Source organism: Vigna umbellata, chromosome 8 (assembly GCF_029865625.1).
Source record: "Vigna umbellata cultivar VRB3 chromosome 8, Vumbellata_1.0, whole genome shotgun sequence".
NCBI classification, from domain to species: domain Eukaryota; kingdom Viridiplantae; phylum Streptophyta; class Magnoliopsida; order Fabales; family Fabaceae; genus Vigna; species Vigna umbellata.
Window position 1 is genome coordinate 11,249,607 of NC_142172.1, and position 23,551 is coordinate 11,273,157.

At 30.8% G+C, this 23,551-nt stretch overlaps 1 pseudogene across 1 annotated transcript; it reads right to left on the minus strand.

Moving 5' to 3' along the window:
• Positions 1 to 20,827: 20,827 nt before the first annotated feature.
• LOC124821466 (magnesium transporter MRS2-3 pseudogene) lies at positions 20,828 to 21,765 on the minus strand (annotated as a pseudogene). Its single transcript, XR_015781682.1, has 3 exons — positions 21,385 to 21,765; positions 21,169 to 21,297; positions 20,828 to 21,094 (listed from the first exon to the last, which is right to left on the minus strand). The product of XR_015781682.1 is annotated as a magnesium transporter MRS2-3 pseudogene (transcript).
• Positions 21,766 to 23,551: the final 1,786 nt, after the last annotated feature.

Genomic DNA, 23,551 nt, shown 5'->3' on the forward strand with positions numbered 1-23,551 from the left:
TATTTATTGAAAATATATATGTCAATATTATTTTAAAAATATGGCAATATATTTTTTTATTTTGAAATATTTTGATTAATAAAATAAATTAATTTTTTTTTATAATATTTTAAAAATATATGATAATATTTTATAATTTATATTTTAATTTAGTAATTAAAAATTAAAATACTGTTTGTCCGAAAAGAAAAAACAAAATTTTAATATAAAACAATTAAAAATGTATTTCATACAACTTTACTAAAAAAAATAAAAACATAAAAGTCGTTAATTTATAACACGACTTGTATGTAAACGTGCAGGATTTCACCTTTTAAAATCATGACTCCGTCTTAAAGTCTTGGTTCTAAAACACAATTTATCCCATTTTTGTAATTTTTTAAAAATTTGTTCATATCTATATTTAAATAAAAATTACACCACTTTTCCTCTTAGAAACTTATTTGTTTATAATATTAAATTATTTAAGAGTAACATCATTTTAACAATGTAAAAGAACTCATCTCATGTAAATAGTTTTGTGAGAAGTACATACAAAAATGATCCTGGAAAACATTATTTATTGCTATGTTTCTTTTTCTTTTACATAAATATGTTCAACTTTAGGGTACATTGGTAGTCTTAATTAAGTATTTCGAAAAGTATTTTATATTTTCATTTATCCTCGATAACATCATTTTATATTTTCTTAATTAAGTGTTTAGAAAAGTATTTCATCCATACTATCCATTATCATGCAATGTGTCTGAGAATGAGGTTAAAATGGTCATTTGATCTAGTCTATGGAGGTGCAGGAAGAAAAAAGGGATGTAGGAAGAAAGACCCTTAATTACAACTAATATCATTCCAACCAATCTTAGCTTTTACTTTCTGTATCACCCATCAAACTTTCAGAATGACATTTTTTCTTTCCGGAAAAGTGATTTTCGGATTACATATTTCGGAAGCTTTTCGAAATAATTTTAATATTTTCAAACAATATATAATTCCTAAGTAAAATCAAATATTATTGTTAGATCACTTGTGCATCCAAATAAGTATTATCAAAATTTAACTGATTTTCCTTATTTACTACTACTTTTTTAAAATTTAAAGTCAAATTTTTGACTTCTCCTATCATCCAGAAAAGCTAAACTTGTATACAAAATATTCTCATAAATTATTTAAACATATGCTACGTTGAAATTTACTCCAAAAGAAATTCTAATTAATTAACATACTCACTCTGTTAGGTTTACTTCAGTAGGCTCTGATCTATGGAAAAAAAAAAGAATAAAATTATATAATTGGGATTTATTCGATTTAATTCACATGGTGGCACAATGCAATGTGCTTATTATGATTATCTTTTCATGGAAAATTCTCTTTTTGACTGGTCATATATCCTTTGTCTCTGCCCTTAGATCAGAGGGCACCCCCCCTACAAATTATTTTAAAGGTCACATTGAGGAACTTTATAGATACTTCATATTACCTCCACTTTTCGTTATCACTTTTTAATAATTGTTTCATTTTTATCATCTATTATTTTCAAACACTTTAATATCACATTTTTTTTCCAATTATACACTTGTCAAAGAAAAAAATAATAATGTCGAAATGCCAAAAAATAAATGGGATAACATACATTTATAAAATTATTAATATTTTATTAAAAATAAAAGAAATTAATTACTTTTATTAATTCTTTATTATAATATTAAATAAAAAACGGAAAGAGAAACTATTCAATGTTTTCTCTCTTTTGACATACTTGTCTCGTCCTATGTTTTAAATATAAATATCCTATCTTAAAAAGAGAATTTTTTTTAAATAATTCTAAATAAAGTCATGTTAGTTATAATTAATTTCATCAATAATTTATCATTACATAAAATTTTATTAAAAAGAAAAATAATTAAAGAATACAAAATATAAAAGACCACGTCAAACTCACAATAAAATTTATATTTTATGAAACATAGACAAATTATTCTTTATTATGAAAAAAATGTAAATAAATATATTGAGTAAAACATTAAATCATTTATGATATTCAAGAAAATTAAATTATCTAACTTATCAATACAATTATTTTCGTCACAAAAAAATACAGGTAGAAAAATGGATTTTATCATGACTTATTGTGACGTGTGAAATCAACTTGTTATAATAAGTTGATCGGTGACATTTTCGTAAGAAAAATAAAAGTTATTATGAAGTGACCTATTATAATAGATGGACACAATGACAAAATTGAAATTATGCTCAAAATGTATTATGATATAGGTGTGGAAATATCTATCATAGGCTTTTATTATGACGGTTAATTCACCATATGTTATAAGAAGCTTTGAATCCCTAATTCTTCATATAATTTTCTTGTTAAGTTTCATGTCTTCACGAATTATCTCTTCCTTAGTTAATCTTTGTTTCTCTCTTTCACGATAATATGTCTCTTCTTCTCTTCACTTGTTGGCCTCCTCACATTGCATCGACGTGGCCTCCCGCCATCATCTCCACGCTGTCGTATTTGAGACGCCTTCTCTGACCTGTGTACAATCAAGTTTTCTCTCCTTCCTTCGTTAGGGTCGTACATTTTGCTTATTGCCATTCAATATTTACTCCAATGTATTTGTTGTTGTTACCCATTTCCCTCTGTATACTAGTTAGATTCTTTTGGAAAATAATGCTTTAGGCTACTATGTATTGGGATTGCATTAGTGTCAATGGAAAAAAAACATGAAATCGATGTTGTTGTGGAGGAACAATTGTTGCATCGAACCTGAAGACACATAAGTTGAGTTTTTTGTTTCCTTCTTAGGGTTTTTTTATCGATAAAAAAGTTTTGGGGGATTCTTCTATTTGGAGGACGTTTTTGTTTTGTTTTCTTCTTTTTCTCCTCTGCCTCTCGATTTTCTCTTCTTCTTCTTGTCTTAGTTTTCTTTTTGGTAGAGTAAGCATAGATGTCAAGAGAGTGAACATTTGGGCATAGGGTGTGAGGAACCACCATTGAGTGCAAAGCCACCGAGAGGATTTCAGTGTAAACAATACTTTGTACCTTTTCAATTTCAAAAATTCAATACAATTGAGAGATTCATTTTGCTCTAACTTTACATTCTTTCAATTTGTCTCGATTCATTTTTTTATTATTTAAGATTTTCGTCCAAAGTTTTATTGTTATCATAAAAACTCTCTCTGTAACAAACATTTTAAAGATAGATAAAAATTATTATGAAGGATAGGTCTCTTTCTTTCAATTAGAGTGTAGTGATTTCATTAGCAACATAACAAAGGACAATAAGATATCAAAATAAATAGTAGTTATACTATATACGAATAAACAAGTTGGAAAATATTTTTAATTTAAAATAAATTCAGTTCATTTTTTTTTTACTTTTAAGAGTTTATTAAAATATAATTCTATTTTTAAATATTATATTTAAAACATTTCAGTTCGATCTTCTTTTAATAGTTATTTCAAATTTCAGTTATTTTATTTTTGTTTCATGTGTTACACGTGAATCTCATTTTTCAACTAATAATTTAAAGGCTTAATTACCTACTTAGTCCCCATGTTAGGAGGTAATTTTCTGTTTAGTACCCGGTTTTAAAAATGTAGGCATTTGGTACCTATGTTTTGAAATTTGTATCAATTCAATCCTATCCAGTTAACCGCGTTATAATTGATGCGAAAAATTAAGGACGTTAATGAAGATGCATTCAAACATTTGATAGCTATTCCACCCAGGCTATCATTAACGTCCTTAATTTCTCGCATCAATTATAACGCCGTTAACTGGATAGGATTGAATTGATACAAATTTCAAAACATAGGTACCAAATGCCTACATTTTTAAAACTGGGTACTAAACAGAAAATTACCTCATAACATGGGGACTAAGTAGGTAATTAAGCCTAATTTAAATAAAGACATTATTTTCATTCATGTTATTTTTCTCTTATATTTTAAGAAACAATTTGTTGATTTAAAAAACCATAACAAACTAAAGAAGAAAGACTTCAAAATATCATTTTTTTCAAATATGTTCCAAAGCATAAATGACCTCCATAAACTTAGCATAAATAAAAGACTGTACTCCTAAAAAATATAAAAAAACTACTTACATATTAACTCCAACTTCCTCTAATAATACAAGTACTTCAAATCATGACAAACCCTAACTATATTCATTTTAAGCCAATTAGCAAATGAAACTTTCTATATTACATCCATAAATTTAACCATCCTACCCTTCATATTTTGAATATTAAAAAATTTAGCACCAAAAAATCAGAAGCAGTATTACTCAAATGCTTCTTAGATTTATTCTTAGTCAAATGCACTAACTCCTTAATTTGAAAAATAACATAAAGTAATTGGATCATGAAATCTACATAATCAAGATACTTATATATATATATATATATATATATATATATATATATATATATATATATATTAATGACAACCATTTTAATCACTTTAAGTCTACAATGATACTTCATAATCCGAACAACCAAATCCAAAGAATACAAATCCTAAAAAACTTTCCTCAACCATTCTCACAACCTTATAGCAATAGAACAATGAAGAACAAATTAGAGAAAGACTCAACATTATTACCACACAAAGAACACATAGGCTTAACATTATTACCACACAAAGAACACATAGAGCATAAAATCACTCCTTTTTTTGAAACCTCCAAATCAATATGTAAACAACCATACAACAATTTTTAAAGAACTAAAGTTTTAGCTGGTGACATATCATCTAACCAAATGAAGTTCCCTCAATCCACATGTACATACTAGATGAGAATTTGTTTTTTGCAACACTTTGAAAAATCACACCAATATCATCTAATCTAAGGTCCAATTAAGCACATCCTCGTATTCATTAACCATTAAAGAAGAAAAATCACATAAACTAACAACAAAAGAAGGAAAGTTCCAATGAGTCTTTGGCCAAGCCAAACTAACAACAAAGTATAACCTTATTATGTCAGAATAAGGAATTCTAGTCAATTTAGGTATGCAAATGTCATAATACTAACGATCATTCCAAAGATTAATACAATCATCCTTACCTAGTGTCCAAAAAGTATTTCTAGAATAACATCATATGCATCCTTAATATCGTGCCAAATTGTCGATGATTTAAAGAACATACATTTTTTAGACTTAGACTTAAAAAATCAAATACGCATAAGTTTAGTCCAAGTCATTTTACCATAAGGAAAGTCTCAAGCTAAACATAATATATAAAGTTTATTCTCTAACTGAATATTAGTAACTTGTAAATTACCATTCGACTTAAAACCACACAAGATAGATCATTGAATAGTGAACAGTCCTATTTTTTATATATTCAGTTAAAATAAAATTTTGAACCCATTATTCCATTTCAAAAAAAAAGTTTAATGAGCCATTTATAAATCTGAAAACTATAAGACTTGCATATCAACAATTATTGAATTTACAAACTGAATTTTTTTTTCATCATTCTAAACAACTTCCTTTTTTCTTTTTAAGGAAAACCATATCTTATTTTGAAGAATAATTCTTATAAATGAGATTTTTTTTAAGTTAAACTCACTTATTTAGTCCCAGCTTTTACGCTATCATGTATTAATTATTTCTCTCTTCTTTCAATAGGCTATTTATCAATTTTTATTCTTTCACGCATTTTAAGAAAAAATATCTTTAGTATTTTTAAAAAATATCATGGTTTAAAATTATTTTTGTATCACAATAAATTATTTAAATTCATAATATAGTTTATATATTCAATTATTCATTATTATGATATTGTAGTTTATAATATGATTTACATTTTAAAAATATTTATTCATAACATTTTTAATCATGTAAAGAATAAAATTGAGTATATATTACACAAACTAAAATAATAATCATAATGTTACCAGCTTGTATAATATAAATTTCAGGATATTCAAACGTAATTTGTGAATCAGGTTACAACAAATAAATACTTCATTTAATTTTTAAAATTGTATCATTTCGTCGTATTATTTTCTGAAAAAATAAAATTTAATACTATGAAACATTCTAGATTCAATTTAAATTTCAAAAATTAACTTTTCGATTTTAATTTCTAAATATGCATTGTCATTATTATCACTTAATTATACAAGGAATGGGACTAAAAGAATTAAATGATGTTAGAAATTGAATGAAACGATATAAGAAAAAAAAGTTTCAAAGTAGATTAATAACTTTTTAATTAAGTATGAAATATCTAACAGCTTTACTAATAATTAACTTTTCCATGTAACCCTAACACCTTTAAACGATATCTTTATAAGAAAAGTTATTATATAATGTATTCATTTTTTTTAAGTTTTGCTGTATCATTCTGAAAACCTTGTTTCAGTTTCTTTTACTCTAGTGGAAAAATAATGTAAAATTCATACTTTAATTATTACTTTTTATTTAATTATTGATATTTAGAAAAAAATATTTTTTTATTTCTATTATTCAAATTTTTAAATTTTATGTAATATCAATCTATCCTAATAAAAACAACTGTATATTAGAATTAATTAATAAATTTGAATAATTTCAATGGAGTTTCTACTATTTTTTTATTGAATATTTAATTTTTATTTTTTATATTTAAGTTCTTATATGAAGAATTTTTATTTTATCCTATTATCTTTAAAAAATATTTAAAAATATTGTTATATAATTAATATAAAATGATATTATAATTAATATAAAATAATAATTAAATTTTATTATTTTCATTACATTTAACTAAAATGATTCTATCAATAATAGTCATGGGGACAATCTCTAGATTATGATAGGTAATGAAGTAAAAATGATATAAAAATTCAACGATCTTCATATCTAACATGTTTTTCATTCGTCATTTTATGTTAATAATACCACTTTTATATTAACTATAATCTTACATTTTTTTGACAGATGAATAAAAGCAAGCAAGATTATGGAATAAAATAATATCTACACCACCTAATTAACAGAAAAGAAAAACAATAAAAACTCAGTTTAAAAAATACAATCTTTTTTTATAAATTTAATTAAAAATACTCAAATTTATAATAAATTTAAGTGAATTAAATATAAATATTATAAAAAAAAAGGATTTTTAAGATATGATTATATGTAAAAGAATTAATATAATTAATGATTTTGTTGTTTACGTAGTTGATATGGTTGGCATAGTTAGTTAAGAATCCAAGGTGATATTGCAGAAAAGATAGTATGACTGTGTAAGACAGTGATGGCACAATTATATAGTATTTATTATTGAGAGTTGGAGATCCAAGAAATCCCTTACTTTCATGCAATAGAAAGAAGAAAAAAAAAGTATATAAAACAGCCATTTTGGTATTTATTTTTTCTAAAGACTGCAAAAGCTGAATGTGTGGAAACCTTGTCTCCATGCCAAACCTTCACTCAAAAGAGGAAAAGTTGCATTGCCTTTTGATGAGTAGTGTGAACATTTTGAATGTTAATTTCTTTTGTTTTCAAATATATAAAAAAGCTTTGGTGAGCTCTAAAAAGAAGAAAACTAGTGGGCTCATCTTCTTTTCAAATTCTCTTTTCCTACTATTCTTATGATCTTTGATCGTCTTCTTTCACTATCTTCATATATTTATCCAACCTTTTTTCTCCTCTCGGGATGAACACTTCAATCATAACTTCCACACTAACAACCACATTTTCATTTCAAAACATTTTTCAGACACCATATGGACTTTATGAACCCAACATCGTTTTTTTTTTATGGTTAAATCATATAATTTGTTTTTATTCTTTTAAGAAAATCCTAAATTTGTTTTTTTTATGTCTCAATTTAGTTTTTAGTTTGAGAAATTTCATACAATTCATTAACATTGTACTTTAAAGATGTCATGTGTCAATTCCTAAATTTTTAAAATTTTTATTTATATTTTAAAATTGACATGTGTCAAGCTGAGGTTAGCATGTTGTGATAATGACAATATCACGTGTCACTATCACACTAGATGTCATTGTTTTAGTTTTAATTTAATCCTTATATTTTTATTTTGTTTCAATATAATCATTTTTTTAAATAAATAATTTTTTCTCTGTCCATATTAAAACCAAATTTAATTTTGGCTTAATACCTATTTTGGTCCATGTTTTCGTAACTTTTGTTCAAAGTGGTCCTCAACTTTTTTCGGCGTTCGGAGTGATCCTTTTTTTTGTAATTTTTGTTCAATTTAGTCTTTTTCACTAACAAAATCTAAATCATTAACGATACAATGTCTACGTGAACCTTAGTGAATGACGTGACTGCCATCTTGTCTAAAGTTGTTGCCCATGGTAGTGAAGCAATTAGGGTTTTCTGGTTTCCTATGGCAGTGAAGTAGTTAGAGTTTGCACGTTGTTGTTGTTTCGCGATGGTTCTGTGTTGCAGATGTGTGGAAGAGACGCGATTTTTTGGTGGTCTTCTCTGGTGACGCTACGAAGTGTTGAACTCGCAATTTGAGATTTTCTGGTTTGGAGAAGATGACAAATGACGTTGTGCATGGTGAATGCAATTAGGTTTCGTCACAATTTTGAAAGGGAGATTTGCGCTGATGTAAACTAGCATGACGATTTGGGCTTGCAGGTTCGAAATGTGATTCACGATTTTGGGTGCTAACGATTTTGGGGTTTTGGTTTCTTTTCAGATTTGGGGCTTAGTGTTTGATAAGTGTGATAATTACCTAGTATTTGCACTTATTATAATCTCTTTTGCATGTGTTTATGTGTCAATTCTCACGAAAATATGTAAAAATTGTATATAATTGTTTCTAGATGAGTATGATTGTTTTTGTGTGTTTATTTTGTAGGAAAATATGGATTGGAGAAGAATAAATGTCTCTTCCTGCATCATTCGCTCAAGCCAATAGTCAAATTCGCTCAAGCTACTTAAATTAACCCATTCGCCCAAGCCAACACAAAATCTGGCCAAGCTAAGCAAAAGGTCCATTCGCTTAAGCGAATGATGCTACTCGCCAGTTGTATTATTTTTGTATTATTTTAACTCACTCAGCGAGTTGACTTATTTTGGGCACTCATTAAATGAGTCAAGAGAGAATAGCAGAGTTAGTTTTTGACAGTGGGAACACTACATAAGCTCTCTAGCTCGAGTTTAGGTGCTTCCAAGGTGCGAGGACACCATCTTTCACGATCCACTCCACCATTTCCACTCCATCTTGCTTCCTAGATGTATATGAGTAGCTAAAACTCCATTTCATTGGGGTTGAAAGTAATGTATCAAAACTCTATGTAAACTTCTCTCATTAATTCATAATCTTTGATGAATCTTGTGTTCTATTTTGGTTATTCACACATATGATGGGAATCTGAGCTATTTGAGTGGTTTTAATCATAATCATGGACATAGGTAGAATAACCAAGGGAATTTAATTCTAGACATAGATTAAAGCTTTTGGTCATCATAAACATCGTGCTTAATGCAAATCTTATGTTTGAAACAACTAAGGGATTAGTGTTTTTGCATGAAGGTTTAGAACTTGTCATCTAAGGGATCAGAAACTTGTATGCTCATGATGTTCATGTATGATTCTAGAAGAACTGTATTTTGTAGAGAAGAACATTGAGTTTTGAACATGAAATCCAACTCTAATGAATCTAAACTTGACTATTTTTATTAATATGTAAATCTGAAATTTTTATTTAAATTGTTTATAAAAGCATTTGATGTTCATAATTGTAGCCAAATTAGTAAATAATCATAATTAGCCAATTTGATACAAATCTCTTGGAAAAACGATACTTTAACTTACCATTTATATTACTTGTGCAATTCGGTGCACTTGCTGAAGATAATGCCTAACAGTTTGTAGGTTGAGATTTCGAACAATGGTGGCTTGCAGTGGCTTTCTGTTGCTATGTGGTGGTTGACGAAGACGGAAGGTGCAAGGATGGCGAATCATCGGTGACGGTGGAAGGAAACCATTGTGATTTGATGGTAAGAGGTTGAAGATGACGAGGTGGAAAAAGACCATAGGCAGCTACGTTAGAAAAAATGGGTCATGTCATTCACTTAGGCTCACATGGACATTGTGTCGTTAACGATTTATATGCCATGAGGGAAAAAGACTAAAAATACAAAAATTATGACCACTTTGAACGCCAAAAAAAGTCGATGACCACTTTGAATAGAAGTTACGAAAGTAGGGACCAAAATAGGTATTAAGTTTTTAATTTTTGTATAAATGTTATACAAATATGTTTATTAAAATTAATATTTTTATTAAATATTTTTAACAAAATTAAGTTTAGTTATACTTATATTTTACATTCAACTTTATTTGAAATTGTTTCCAAGTTTTAAATTTATTTAGTTTAAATTATTGTAAAATTGTTTAAAATTATTTAAAAGTTTTACATTTGAATTTATAAAATTGTTATTTTTAAACGAACTCACATATTTGAATAAAGATTGTTGAATTTTATACATTTTAAAAATATACAATTATTTAGAAGAATTGAAAAAGTTGATAAATTTAATTTATATTATGGGATACAATTGATAAACAAGTTTAACATATTTGTTAATTAAAATTAACTTTAAATTGTTTTCTATTAATGTGAAACCCCAAAAATTGATGTTTTAGAAGTGGTGGTAGTATAAAAATAGTGAGACTCAATTATTTTAAATATTAAACCAGTTTTATTATAAATAGTTTTGTTATAAACAAGTTTCATTATTTTAAGGGATGCTAGAGTTTTCTTCAATTGATGCTAATTGTGTATGTTAGAGGATGCATGAATATGGAACTGCGTGAGTAAAATTATGTTCTATGATTGAATGTAGAGAAATCAATTAGGTGTTTGACGTTTTGTGTATTGATGAATGATGTATAATATGTTGAATCTATTTATATATGAGATTGATGTTGAATTTAGTGTTGATAAAGTGAATTGTGATGATTAGGTCGTTATGCGAGAAACCTCGGGTTTCGCTATGCGAGAGGGTGCGCTGAGCAAATGGTTCATGTTTTAATTTACTCTTTAATTCTTTGTTCTTGTTTGATTTAAATGAAGTTTTCAGATCCATTAGGAAGCATGTATGAATGTGTATTAAGTTATATGATTGATCATGATCTGACTTATGTTACAAATGAAAGTATATGGTTTCAAAGTATGGTTAATGGACGTAATTCCATGATGCTCACAGAGAGGTTACATGGTGGTGCCCTGTGTAAGTTTAGAATGATTGTAGGAAGCTCAGTCTTGGGGGTTATCCTGAAACTCTAATGGTCTTTCACTCTCACGTATGCTTTGTTCTTTTGTAGTGATTTGAGAGAGATGATTTAGGGGAGATGATTTGAATGGATTTGAGTGGATTTGAGGGTAATTTTTTTGTTATTTTTTTGAGTGGATTTGTGGGTAATTGAGAATTGATTTGGAAGTAAAGTTTGTGAGAATTAATGTAGGATTTGATTGATGTGACAGATTTAAAAAATTTATTTAATTGTAGAAATTAAAGATTATCAAAATGCCCCTAGTTATTAAAATAATATAAAATGATAATTTTTAATGTTATATTTAATTGTAAAAATGTTTATAAAGAGTAAAAAATTAAAAATAATTATTAAAATTATTTTTTAAAATGTAAAAAAATTGTAATTTAATAAATTAAATAATTATTTTTAATCATGAGAGGAATTGTAAAAAAAATTAAAATAATTATTTTTGTAAGACAACATATTAAAGTAAAATTTTAATTCTTGTATTTTTTATATCATATTTTAATTCTTATAATAATTAAAATACTAATAATGTAATAATATTACTACTGTATTCACAGTAACAACAATATTCACAGTAACAACAATGTAATAGTAATTTGCTGTTAACATAATAAAAAACGAGGTCCATGTGTTGACGAGGGAAGAGCTACACATAGCAACTCAATCTCCCTCTATGCAATTGAAAATGTTAATTCCCTAGGGACTCTTGTTGCACTAACCAACAAGGATTTGAATCTAAAAATTTTATCTTCAATTTCGCGGCTTTCATCAATGCAGCAACGAAAGTCGAAGTGGGGGTGGTGAAATTTCTATTGGGTTCCAAATTTGGGTTCAAAGTTGATAAATTTCAGTGGTTTTTGTTGGTGGGGTGGGGAAACTATGGTGTTGTCGGCTTCGCCATGTTCCTTGACGAGAAGCTCACTGGAGCAGATGCTGGATTCACTTCGGTGGAGGGACGAGGAGGAGAAGAAGAAGGATGCGCCACCAACCTTGCCTTCGACGCCGACCTCACGCAAGGCTTCCTCCGACACGGCAGTCGCTGTCGAACGATTTTAATAAGGAGAAGCAGTGAGCGTTGTGTCGTGCTGGAGAACGGAGTTGCTTCTAATGAGGAGAGTGAAGTGAAGGAGATGGATTTGGGGCAGAAGAGGAGAAAGTGTGGTTTTGGGAGCAAGAGGTTGAAGAAGGATGTGGAGTCTCCTTATATGGCAATTTCTTCCAGTTCATCTAGGAAGGTTTGGGAATTAGATGGTGATGATCTCTCTTCTTCGTCTTTTTCACCCTCTTCACGCTGAACTCATTCTCTGCTTCGTCTTCTTCATCTTCAACGTCTCTCATCTTCATCCTCAACCTCCATTCTTCTTCACAGTGAACCAATTATATTAAGTATAAAAAATCATCTGGGAATTATTTTGAGTTATAGGGGCATTTAAGAGAATTTGCATTCCATCCCTCCAAATCTCACCACAACTGCGGGTGAGTGAACAGTACAAGCATCCCGCATTTCAAAGCAAATCCGTCCACGCATTTCACTTCAACCGAACGCGTAATGAGCTTAATTCCTTGCTCGCAAAACTGTGTGAACAGTTAAATTGCTTCAAACGAACACAGCGGTAGAGAAGATTGATCCATGTTGTGAGGAGTAGCAGGAAGTTCTAGTCTTGGGTGCTTCCAATATGATCCAAGGTGAGTGATAACGGACTAACCACGTGGTAGGGTGAAACCCATTGGCAATTACTTTGCAAAGCAGTAGAGGCCACCACGAGTGCACGACCCGCCTTAGCTCGACAATCATTCTAAGTCTGGACAGTCGGTTTAGGTCTTTGCATGTTAAGATGTTTGGATTGGATTAAATTATACATGATTCTTATATGAAAGGCTTTAAACTTATGATGTATTGTTTTCTATCTAGCTTACCCTTGTTTTTTTTGTGTTTGTCTTTGTATGTTGTTTCTCTATTGTGATGATCACCTAATGTTGTGAGCTTAGGGATCCACCTTTTCAGTTGTTCCAGCTAGAGTTGGGAGAAGATACATATGAGTTTTTAGATAGATCTACAGAAGTAGATCTCTTCTTTGAACGATGTTTGTTTTATCTAGTTTTTCTTTTAGCATCTATGTAACGTTTCATTTGTGGTAGTTTTATACTATTAAAATGGGATGTTACCATTAACATTACTTTTTATTTTATGAAATGCAATCTTTGTTTAAAATATTTTTTATATTTACAATTTACCAAAACCTAAAAACCAGAAAATGCTCCAAAACCGTTCAGAAAACTTTTAGCACATATTATATTTCAAAATTAAAATTATTAAAATACAAAATATAACTACTGTCAACACTCAATTTTGTCCGGGTTGTAAAAAATGTGTTTTTATTGGTTTTTTTTTATTATTTTCCTTTTATTTTATTTTACCTTTTGTTTTATTCTATGTTAATGTATTTAGATCTTTGCTTTTAATTCAATTTTTATTTTATTTCTTATATTCATTTTGTTTTAATAGAGTTAATTAATCAAAATAATTGAAAAATTGAAAAGTAAAATTAAAATTAAAAATAAAGTAAAAAATAATAAAAAAATAAAATTGAAATAAAAATATATAAAAAAAAAGGAAAATAGAAAAAAACGTGGAGGTGACGGATGGGGGGACGTGTCTGAAGGAGGGAGACCAGGTGGTTAAGGGAATATTTTCTAAGATTTTTTGGTGGGTGAAAGAAGGGGGGACGAGGTTGTTAGAAGGGGATTTTTTCCAAGATTTTGGCAGGGAGGATTGGTGGGATCAGAGGGAGAAAAAGGGAGAAGGAAGACACACGGGGACCATCATTTTGGGAATCATCATCCAGATTCACCATTTTTTCTCACCGTCAGAGAACGACAAACGCCAGCCGGAGAGAGAGAAACCCATTGGAGACGTAAGGTTGACAAAGACAAGCAGAGCTCCAAGAGGTAAGCAAGCCTTGCTCACCTGTGTGTTTACTGCATTACTGCCTTTTATGTTTATTTCACCTTTGCTTTTGCTGTGGTGAGTCTACCACATTCCCCATTGTTCTTCCTTTTCCTCTGAAGATCACGAGTTCTCCTATCTTCAACATCCCTTAATACATCTATTCATCCCCACCCCGTAACCAACAAGGAAGTCATCACTATGCAGAAAGTCACACATAACCACTACCACACTGGTCTCACACAGTCAAAATGTTAACTCATTCACCCCCTCAGATCTACTAAGGTTTCCCTATCTCACCAGTTCATATACCATTATCACAGAATCAATTATCCCCTTCACGCTCATATGCACGCAACACACTCATCTCTTCCAATACCAAATTAACAAGAATCAATCAACATTAAACCAATCAATAAACAGTAAGAAATTAGGGGAGGCAGAGAAGGAAAAGTGGTGTTGCGGGGGGCATTCGACATTCAAGAAAATCCTCGAATGGGGAAGAATAAGAGTGGCGTTGATGGCACCGGTGAGGTTAGTGGCGTGATTGCGTTGAGTCCCGGCAGCCTGGGCTGTTGAGAAGGAATCTGGTGGCCGTGGAGGTGGCCGAGGAGGAGGACGAGGATAGGCATGGGGAGCCTTATTGTGGCAGTGTTTGTGTTCATCATGGATGGTAAAAGTTGATGTTAATGGGTGATGATGACACGAACGGATCGGAGATGAAGGTGGAGGAAAACCCTCCCTGAGAATTGCTGGTTTTCGAAGAGAGAAGAGTGGAGACGGTGGTGTCTTGGCTGACGGTGGTTCTGGTGGCGCGAGGTGTCGCCGGCGAGGCCAAGGCGCGTTCTGTTTGAAGCGACGGTGGCCGGCTATGGCAGAGGCGGCAGTGAGTTTGTGGTGCGAAGCAGGAGACCTTGGGTCTCTAGAGAAGGCGTGGGCTGGGGAGTGGAGAATGAGGATGAACCTCCTGAACCCCTAGGAAATTCTAGGTTAGAAACCATTCAACTGGGCCAGGCCCAGAATTAAGCGTACGTCCAGGAACCTTGGGCCTTTTTTGGTGCGTTCGTTATTTAGCCTCTTATCCAAACGTCCGTTCGGACATTTCTTGGACGGACTGTTTGACAGCCATATCCCCAACGAACGTCCGTTCGTCATTTTCGATAACGAGCGTTCGTCATTGAGCTTCATTGTCCAAACTTCCGCTTGTCATTTCAACAACGAGCATTCGTTATTAGGCTTCCCTGTCTAAACGTCCGTTCGTCATTCCAATAATGAACGTTCGTCATTAGGTTTCCCTGTCTAAACGTTCGTTCGTCATTTCAATAATGAGCGTTCATCCTTGAGTTTTCCTGTCTACACGTTCGTTCGTTTTCAATAACGAACGTTTGTCATTTAAGCTTACCTGTCTAAACGTCCGTTCGTCATTCTAATAACGAACGTTCGTCATTAGGTTTCCCTGTCTAAACGTCCGTTCGTCATTTCAATAACGAACGTTCGTCCTTTAGCTTACATTTTTGAATGTCCGTTCGTCGTGTCAATAACGAACGTTCGTCCTTAAGCTTACATTTTTGAGCGTCCGTTCGTCGTGTCAATAACGAACGTTCGTCCTTTAGCTTACATTTTTGAACGTCCGTTCGTCGTGTCAATAACGAACGTTCGTCCTTAAGCTTACATTTTTGAACGTCCGTTCGTCGTGTCAATAACGAATATTCATCCTTTAGCTTACATTTTTGAACGTCCGTTCGTCGTGTCAATAACGAACGTTCGTCCTTAAGCTTACACTTTTGAACGTCCGTTCGTCATTTCAATGAACGTTCGTCCTTAAGCTTCCATTTTTGAATGTCCGTTCGTTATTTCAATAACGAACGTTCGTCATTAAGTCACTGTTTAAACGTCCATTCAATAACGAGTGTTCGTTATTAGGCTTCCATTTATGAATGTCCATTCGTCATCTCCCCAATGAACGCTCGTCTCTCAGCCTCAATTTCTCAACGTCCGTTCGTCATGTCTTCAACGAACGTTCGTTATTTAGCTTCCTGACTAAACGTCTGTTAATCATCTCCCCAACGAACGCTCGTCTCTCAGCCTCAATTTCTCAACGTCATGTCTTCAATGAGCGTTCGTCATTCAACCTTCGTTCCCAACGTCCGTTCGTTATCTCTCGACGAACGCTCGTCATTCATCTCACATTTTTAAACGTTCGTCCGTTATATCCCCCTATGAACGTTCGTTATTCTTAACGTCCGTTCAGCCATTTTCATTTCTTTTGTTTATTTATTTTATTTTTATTTTTATTTATTTATTTATCTTTTTCTCTTATCTTATTTTGTTCTATTTATTTTAAACATCTATTTATCCTTAAATATATATGTAATAATACAATATTTTAAATAAAAGAATTATTACAAAAATATTTAAAGGTTTAAGCGCACGTGTGACCGCTCGCGTCGTCCTTGTGCTAAAAACCTCTTCTTCTTTCTTATAAAAAATTATTACAAAAATATTTAAAGGTTTAAGCGCACGTGTGACCGCTCGCGTCGTCCTTGTGCTAAAAACCTCTTCTTCTTTCTTATAAAAAATTATTACAAAAATATTTAAAGGTTTAAGCGCACGTGTGACCGCTCGCGTTGTCCTTGTGCTAAAAACCTTTTTCTTCTTTTCTTAAATAAAATTTCAAAAATACGTTTAAAGGTTGAACACTCGTGTGATCGTTCGCATCGTCCTAGTGTTCAATACTTTTCTCTCTTATTTACGTAATATTAAACGAGGGTATGAGTGCTCGTGCGATCGTCCGCATCAGCCTAGCACTCAATACTCTCAAGTTTTCCTAAATAAGTAAATAACGGTATGAGTGCTCGTGTGATCGTCCGCATCGTCCTAGTGCTTAATATCGTTATTTCTCTTTTTTAAAAAAATAATTAAACATATTAAAATATCGTTTTAAAGGTATGAGTACTCGTGCGACCGTTCGCGTTGGCCTAGTACTCATTACCTTCTTTTTCTCGAAAATATTAAAAACATAAAATCTCCAAAAATTAAAAACATCTGCTTTTCCAAACAACAAACAATCTCTTCACTAGAACTACGTAACCCTGATTTCTCATTTTGAATGAGAATACGCAGTAGCAAGGTCAATCCTTGTCGGGCCCAAAAAAACTAAAAAAATATGTTTTGTTTATTTAGAATTTTATTTTAGGGGATAATTAAACATTTTGAAAACCACATCATATTCGTGCGTTTAGTTAAAGGTACTGCCTTAGGGCAGGCGTTGTGGGGTGCTAACACCTTCCCCACGCGTAACCGACTCCCGAACCCAATCTTTGGTTTTCGTGGACCGTGCTTTATCGTTTTGAGGTTTTTCCGTAGTTTTCCATAATAAACTATGGTGGCGACTCCAAATCTCTTTTCAAAACCCGTTTCTTTTTGGATCGTCGTCCCGTCGCGATTCCGGTTGCGACAACTACTAACATTAAAGCTATCAAAACTAAAACTATTAAAACAAAACTAAAACTAAAATAGATGATGTGACATATTTAATTAAGACAACAAAGAGAAGAACAAAAATATGTCTCCTTCACAAACATTGAATGTTACTCAGTATATTGTAAGAACTTATAAATCCCCTTTTCATAATGCGACATTCATTCATGTAACTTTCATCCATACTATGTTCGTAACAAACTCCAGCAATCTCAGTCTTTTAACTCTCACAAGGTAAGACACTACCCATTTAGAAAAAAATATTATTAATAATTTGTTAACATGTATACGAAGAAGTCTAACATCATAACTTTGATAAAATTTTGACAACATTTTGCATTAGTCTCTGAAGTACACGAAATGAAAGTTATCACTCATAACCACAATCGTCTCAACTGAAATGGTCTCAACTTAAATTTTATCAAATTTATGCATAAACTTCAATGTATACGTTATAACGAATTCTGAAAAATAATTTATCCAAACTGTCCAATTAGACAATTCAAGATTTAATACAAACTATTAAAAGTTTAATCATTTGCACATAATTTCAAACGAGAACTAAGGTTCGCCCAATGTTTAACTAAAATTATAATAAATCTAAAAAAAACTAAAATTATTTAAATATACAACATCTAATAAATCTAAAATTAATCAACTTACTAATACAAACTAAAAATATAATTTAATCAATCACTTAATAATTAATCAAACATCATCATTAAAACTAAATTGGAGTGTGAAAATATTCTACAAAGTTAAATGAAACAAACATGTTAACAAAACTAAGAAATAAAGCGGTGAGAAAAACTTCTCGTAACAAAGTTTCTCAAATCCCTACAAAATTTGGTCAAGATAAATAAAATAATAGGAAACATAATGGAAAAAATCACATGCAAATTAAGTCATATCAAAAATTGCTAACATGTATACAAAATATTCATTCAATATTTAGTGTACATAACAAACCTTGAACAAAGTTGGAAGATGGTAAAGGAGTCGTCGCCGCCATTGTGGATGAGTCCTCGCTGGTGAGGGAGAAATGAGAACTCTTCTTGTTGCTTGAAGGTGTTCAAAACACAGTTCCTACACGAAAACAATCAAGGAAAACGAAAGAAAATCATACCCAAGGAAATCAAGCAATATTCATTTGTATTAAATGAAAGAAAAATTGTCTTTGATGTGGTCGCACTTGTCACCACAATTGTTGGGAGGCCTGAGAAAAGAAAGCACGAAGAAACAATGAAAGAGAAATGTTCTATTGCGGGCAGTCGTCTAATGAGTATAGGAAAATGACTTTTGTGCTAGATTTTTCAATGTTTTAAACATCATATGACGTTGGCCACTCTTACAAGCTAATGTCTAATGAGATATGATGTTGGCCCGCATAGAATTTGACTTCTAAAAGATACAGGAAAGTCCATTTCTAGTTGGGTTTTTTAATATCTTAAATATCATTAAACGTCAACTCCTTCACTATTCGATATCTAAAGAGATATGACGTCGGACCCCTAACTATCTCACGTCAAACTCTTCTAGAACATTGCCTTTCAGTTGAGTTTTTAAAATTTTAAAAACCATATGACATCAGTCTCCTTCCAAACATACATCTAAAGGTAATATGACATTGACCTCCAAATTATCCAACAATAAAATCTTCGATAACATGAGTTCCAACTAACCTTTTTAAATGTTTAAAACCATATGATGTCAGTCTCCCCTCCATATAGTCGTCTAAATGTGATATGACATCATTCTCACTTAATCTCTAACATTAAACTCTTCATTTTATTTACAAAAAATTCACCAATTATTTTTAACATTAGTTTTTTTTATAAGCTGATGTTGAATGAAAGAAGTTATAAACATATTTTGTACTAGTGATTTTTTTTAAAAAATAGATAATTTTTTTTAAAACAATTAAAAATTAAAAAAAAATAAAAAACCATAGACACATGACATTTCCTTAATATTGTTATTACAATACTAACATAAAAAACTTGATTTTATCATTTTTTTTAAAATAAGGATAAAATTGAGATGTATAGAAAAAAAAAGACTCATTTGATATTTTTTTATAAAAAATAAAGACGAAAAACATGATTTATTTAGTTTTATTGATGTTAATGAGAAGTCTATTTCGAGTTAAGTAGACCATTGAATCAAATATATAAATTCAAATTTGATCAATTAACTAATTCAATCAGTTAATTAATTCAATCGAACTAATTAACTTAATTAATATTTGTTCGTATGAAAAAAATTAAATATTGTAAATCAGTAAAATAATGTCGAGAAGGTCATTAAAAATAGTTATTTATACTTTTTAATAAAAATTGTTTTCTTAATAATGTTAGTAATATTGTATAGTAATAAAATACAAAATTATGTTTTAATATATGAAATTTCAACATAATTTTTATTCATTGAGGTATATGGTTTTTCCAAAATTTACAAAATGAATTACATTGAATCAAACAGTTAAAACTTCTTCTGAACCAAAAAAATAATTTGTTAAAATTTAACTAAACTGAAAATTAGTTTAGAGTTTCTATTTTATCAAACTCTATAACATTAAAATGTACTCAAAATGGTCAAATTATGTTTTAACACCCAATGCCAAATTCAGCCACTAGATTAAACTTTTGTTGAGGTCAATTGGGTCAAATTTAGATGAAATTTGATTGGGTAAACTAGATCAAATTCGACCAAATTTTACTCATTCAGCCAAATTAAATTAAATTTCAGTCGGAGCCAACTCAATTGAATTCGACCAAATTTTGGTTATAGCTAACTTGGTTAAATTTGACCAAATTTCCACAAGGGGCGACTCAATCCAATTCAACCAAATTTTGGTTGTGACCGATTTAGTCGAATTCAACCAAATTTCGATTAGAGCCGACTCGGTCAAATTTCATTTGGTAATGAATATCAAATCTTCTAGAAGATAAACTACTAATTCTAAAATAGGTCCTTATTTTTGGCGTGAATCTCAAATAGGTCCTTTTTCTTTTCGGCGTCTCAATTGGGTCCTTTTTTGTGTAAAATTGCAGCAATTAGGGGTCTGCCGTCAAATTCAACAAACGGCCGTTTAAATTTGGCCTACGTGGTATGGTGAATGTATTCATTATCTGACGTGGCATTTAACATATATATATTTCTGTAGTGGTCCTAAAAATGGGTAGAAAATTTACATTCAGAGGGATGAAAGAGAGTTAAAAAGAGGTAAAAGAAAAAAAAAAGGTGGATGCCTGTCATCTATATCCTGCTCGTCGTGGTCATTTATGGAGGATGCGGAAGAGCTCTCTTCCATCTGCTGTTCGGCTAACTTATCCGTCAGATACATCTCAGCCATATCATCGTCGTCGTCCAGCAAGTGCTCCAATTCATCCCTCACCTGAACAAATGATCAAACAATGAAATAATCAAACCCCCGGAAGCCCATGCCATGCATCAATCACACCCACCAACCTTCTGAACACGGCCAGTGATGGCGACCAATCGGCTCTTAATTTGACGAACGCGTTCCAAATTGAGAGTACTGATCTTGGATGTGAGCTTGTCCAAGGCGGGATGAGCCTCCTGCTCCAACGTCTTTGCCTGTGAGTCATCAGAGAGAGATTTAGGGTAAAGACAAAGGGAAATTGTCGGCAAGAAATGAAAAGAAGAGAAGAGGGAAGCACTGACCTCGTTCTCCAATACGCTACAGGCGGCTTCAAGGCAGGCCTCTAGGGCCACGAATTCGAAAGGGAGAATCTTGATGGCATCAGGGACGTGGTCGTGGTCGGGGTCGGAGTCGGTGTGGTGGTCGTGATGTTTGGAAGAGAAGGCCTGGTGGTGGCGGAGGATCCTAGCCTGGAGCTCTTGGACGAAGGGGGTGACGGAGGGGTCACGTGAGTTGAGGAGGAGGACCTCGTGGGCGGTGATGATGGCCTTGATGTGCTCCAAGTTGATGACGATGGCCCTCTCACGGCCAAGAAGGGTGGAAGGGTAGGAGAGGAGAGGGTCCAATATGCGGAGGTCACGGGCGGGAAGGCCGGTGCGCCTCATAATGAATACACTCACCATCTCACCATACCACGTAGGCCAAATTTAAACGGCCGTTTGTTGAATTTGACGGCAGATCCCTAATTGCTGCAATTTTACACAAAAAAGGACCCAATTGAGACGCCGAAAAGAAAAAGGACCTGTTTGAGATTCACGCCAAAAATAGGGACCTACCGAGACATTAAACCAATTTAAAAGCAAAATTTAATAACAATCAAAAAGGAAAACATATAACACAACCCTCCAATCAAAAATCAACATCAATATCATCAATTATTTTATTAAAGTGGAAAACAAATGAACGAAGACTAAGAACAAATTGCGGTGTCGCGAGTTGTTGTGTGTGGATATGAGAAAGGATGGAGATGAGAGAAAATTATTCAAATATAATTAACCTTAAGACTTAAAATCCATAATATATAAGGATTTTTTTTCTACCCTGATAAATCAGCACTTGCATATTTAATTTTTAATGAAACCAATATTTTAAAACTATTTTTGTTGACAAAAACCATAGTGAATCATTACAAATAATAATTATTACTAGAAGAGATAATCAATTAAAATAATCATTATTTTTCTTTAAAAATAATTTTGAAAGCATTTAAAGATTCTGTCACAGTTATGATGGTTCATATTATTTTGTCTTGAATAAAACTTTCCTCTATATAAATTATTCACGTATCCAATTAGAAAGAAGTATAATACACAATACAATTTAGTTTCTTCGTCAAACATATTGAAATGAGAACTCTTCAAATATGATCACGTTGCTGAGGAACTTAATCAATAGGTTATATAATTTAAACGTATCTAAATATAAGAGTTGGAAAAATATTGTATAATTAATGTATGTTTAAAAGTAAATATGTATGTTAGGAAATTAGTTTATATAAATGAGCGAATATTAATTTTATTATTTTTCACAAGTTGAAATAGTTAACAAGGAAAATAATTTTGTTTTTTTTATTTCGCTTAGGCATATATTTCTTTATTTTTATTTTTTCAAATTCTAAAATTATTATTTTAGTTTCTATAATTATTTTAAGAGAATAAGTAACAATTATTTTATAATTTTAAAATAATAAATCTATTAGATATTGACATGGTGCCACACAATTAATAAGGGTTACCTGAAATGATCACTTTATCTTTTATTAAAAAAACAAGTAAATAAGGAATATCCCATAATAATAAAAATACAATTAAACATTTTAACTTTCTTAATAATGAATAAATGTTTTGAAATGAATAAAATCAAATTTATTTTTAAAATTAAAAATATATTTAATATTTTAAAAAATTAGAAATAAAAGTGTCTCAATTGATGGTAATGAAGACTCATAAGTCAGAAGCTGCGTCCTTTTCTATTTTTATTTTGACCTATTTTGCAGTTGTTAATTTTAAACAAATGAGACAAGGTTTTATCCAAAAATGAATCTTTTTTATTTTTGATGATCTTTTGTGTGTATAATGATAATTTCCCTTTTAGTGTTTTTATTAACTAAATTTTACATAATATGATTACTAACAACGATAATAAATATTTATATATAAATTTATTAAATTGTTAATTGTTATATGCTCATGTATACATAAGTGTGTCTCTTTTTTTACATGGTTTTATACGGTTTTGGTCATTTAATTTTGCTGAACACTAATTATACCTTAAATTACCAAATTTATCACTTTTGATTTTTCAATTCTCAACTTTTCAGTTTTAATGATTTTTTCAATTCTCAACTTTTAAGTTTTAATGAATTTTCAATTTGTACTCATTTTTTCAATTAAATACAACAAATAAAGC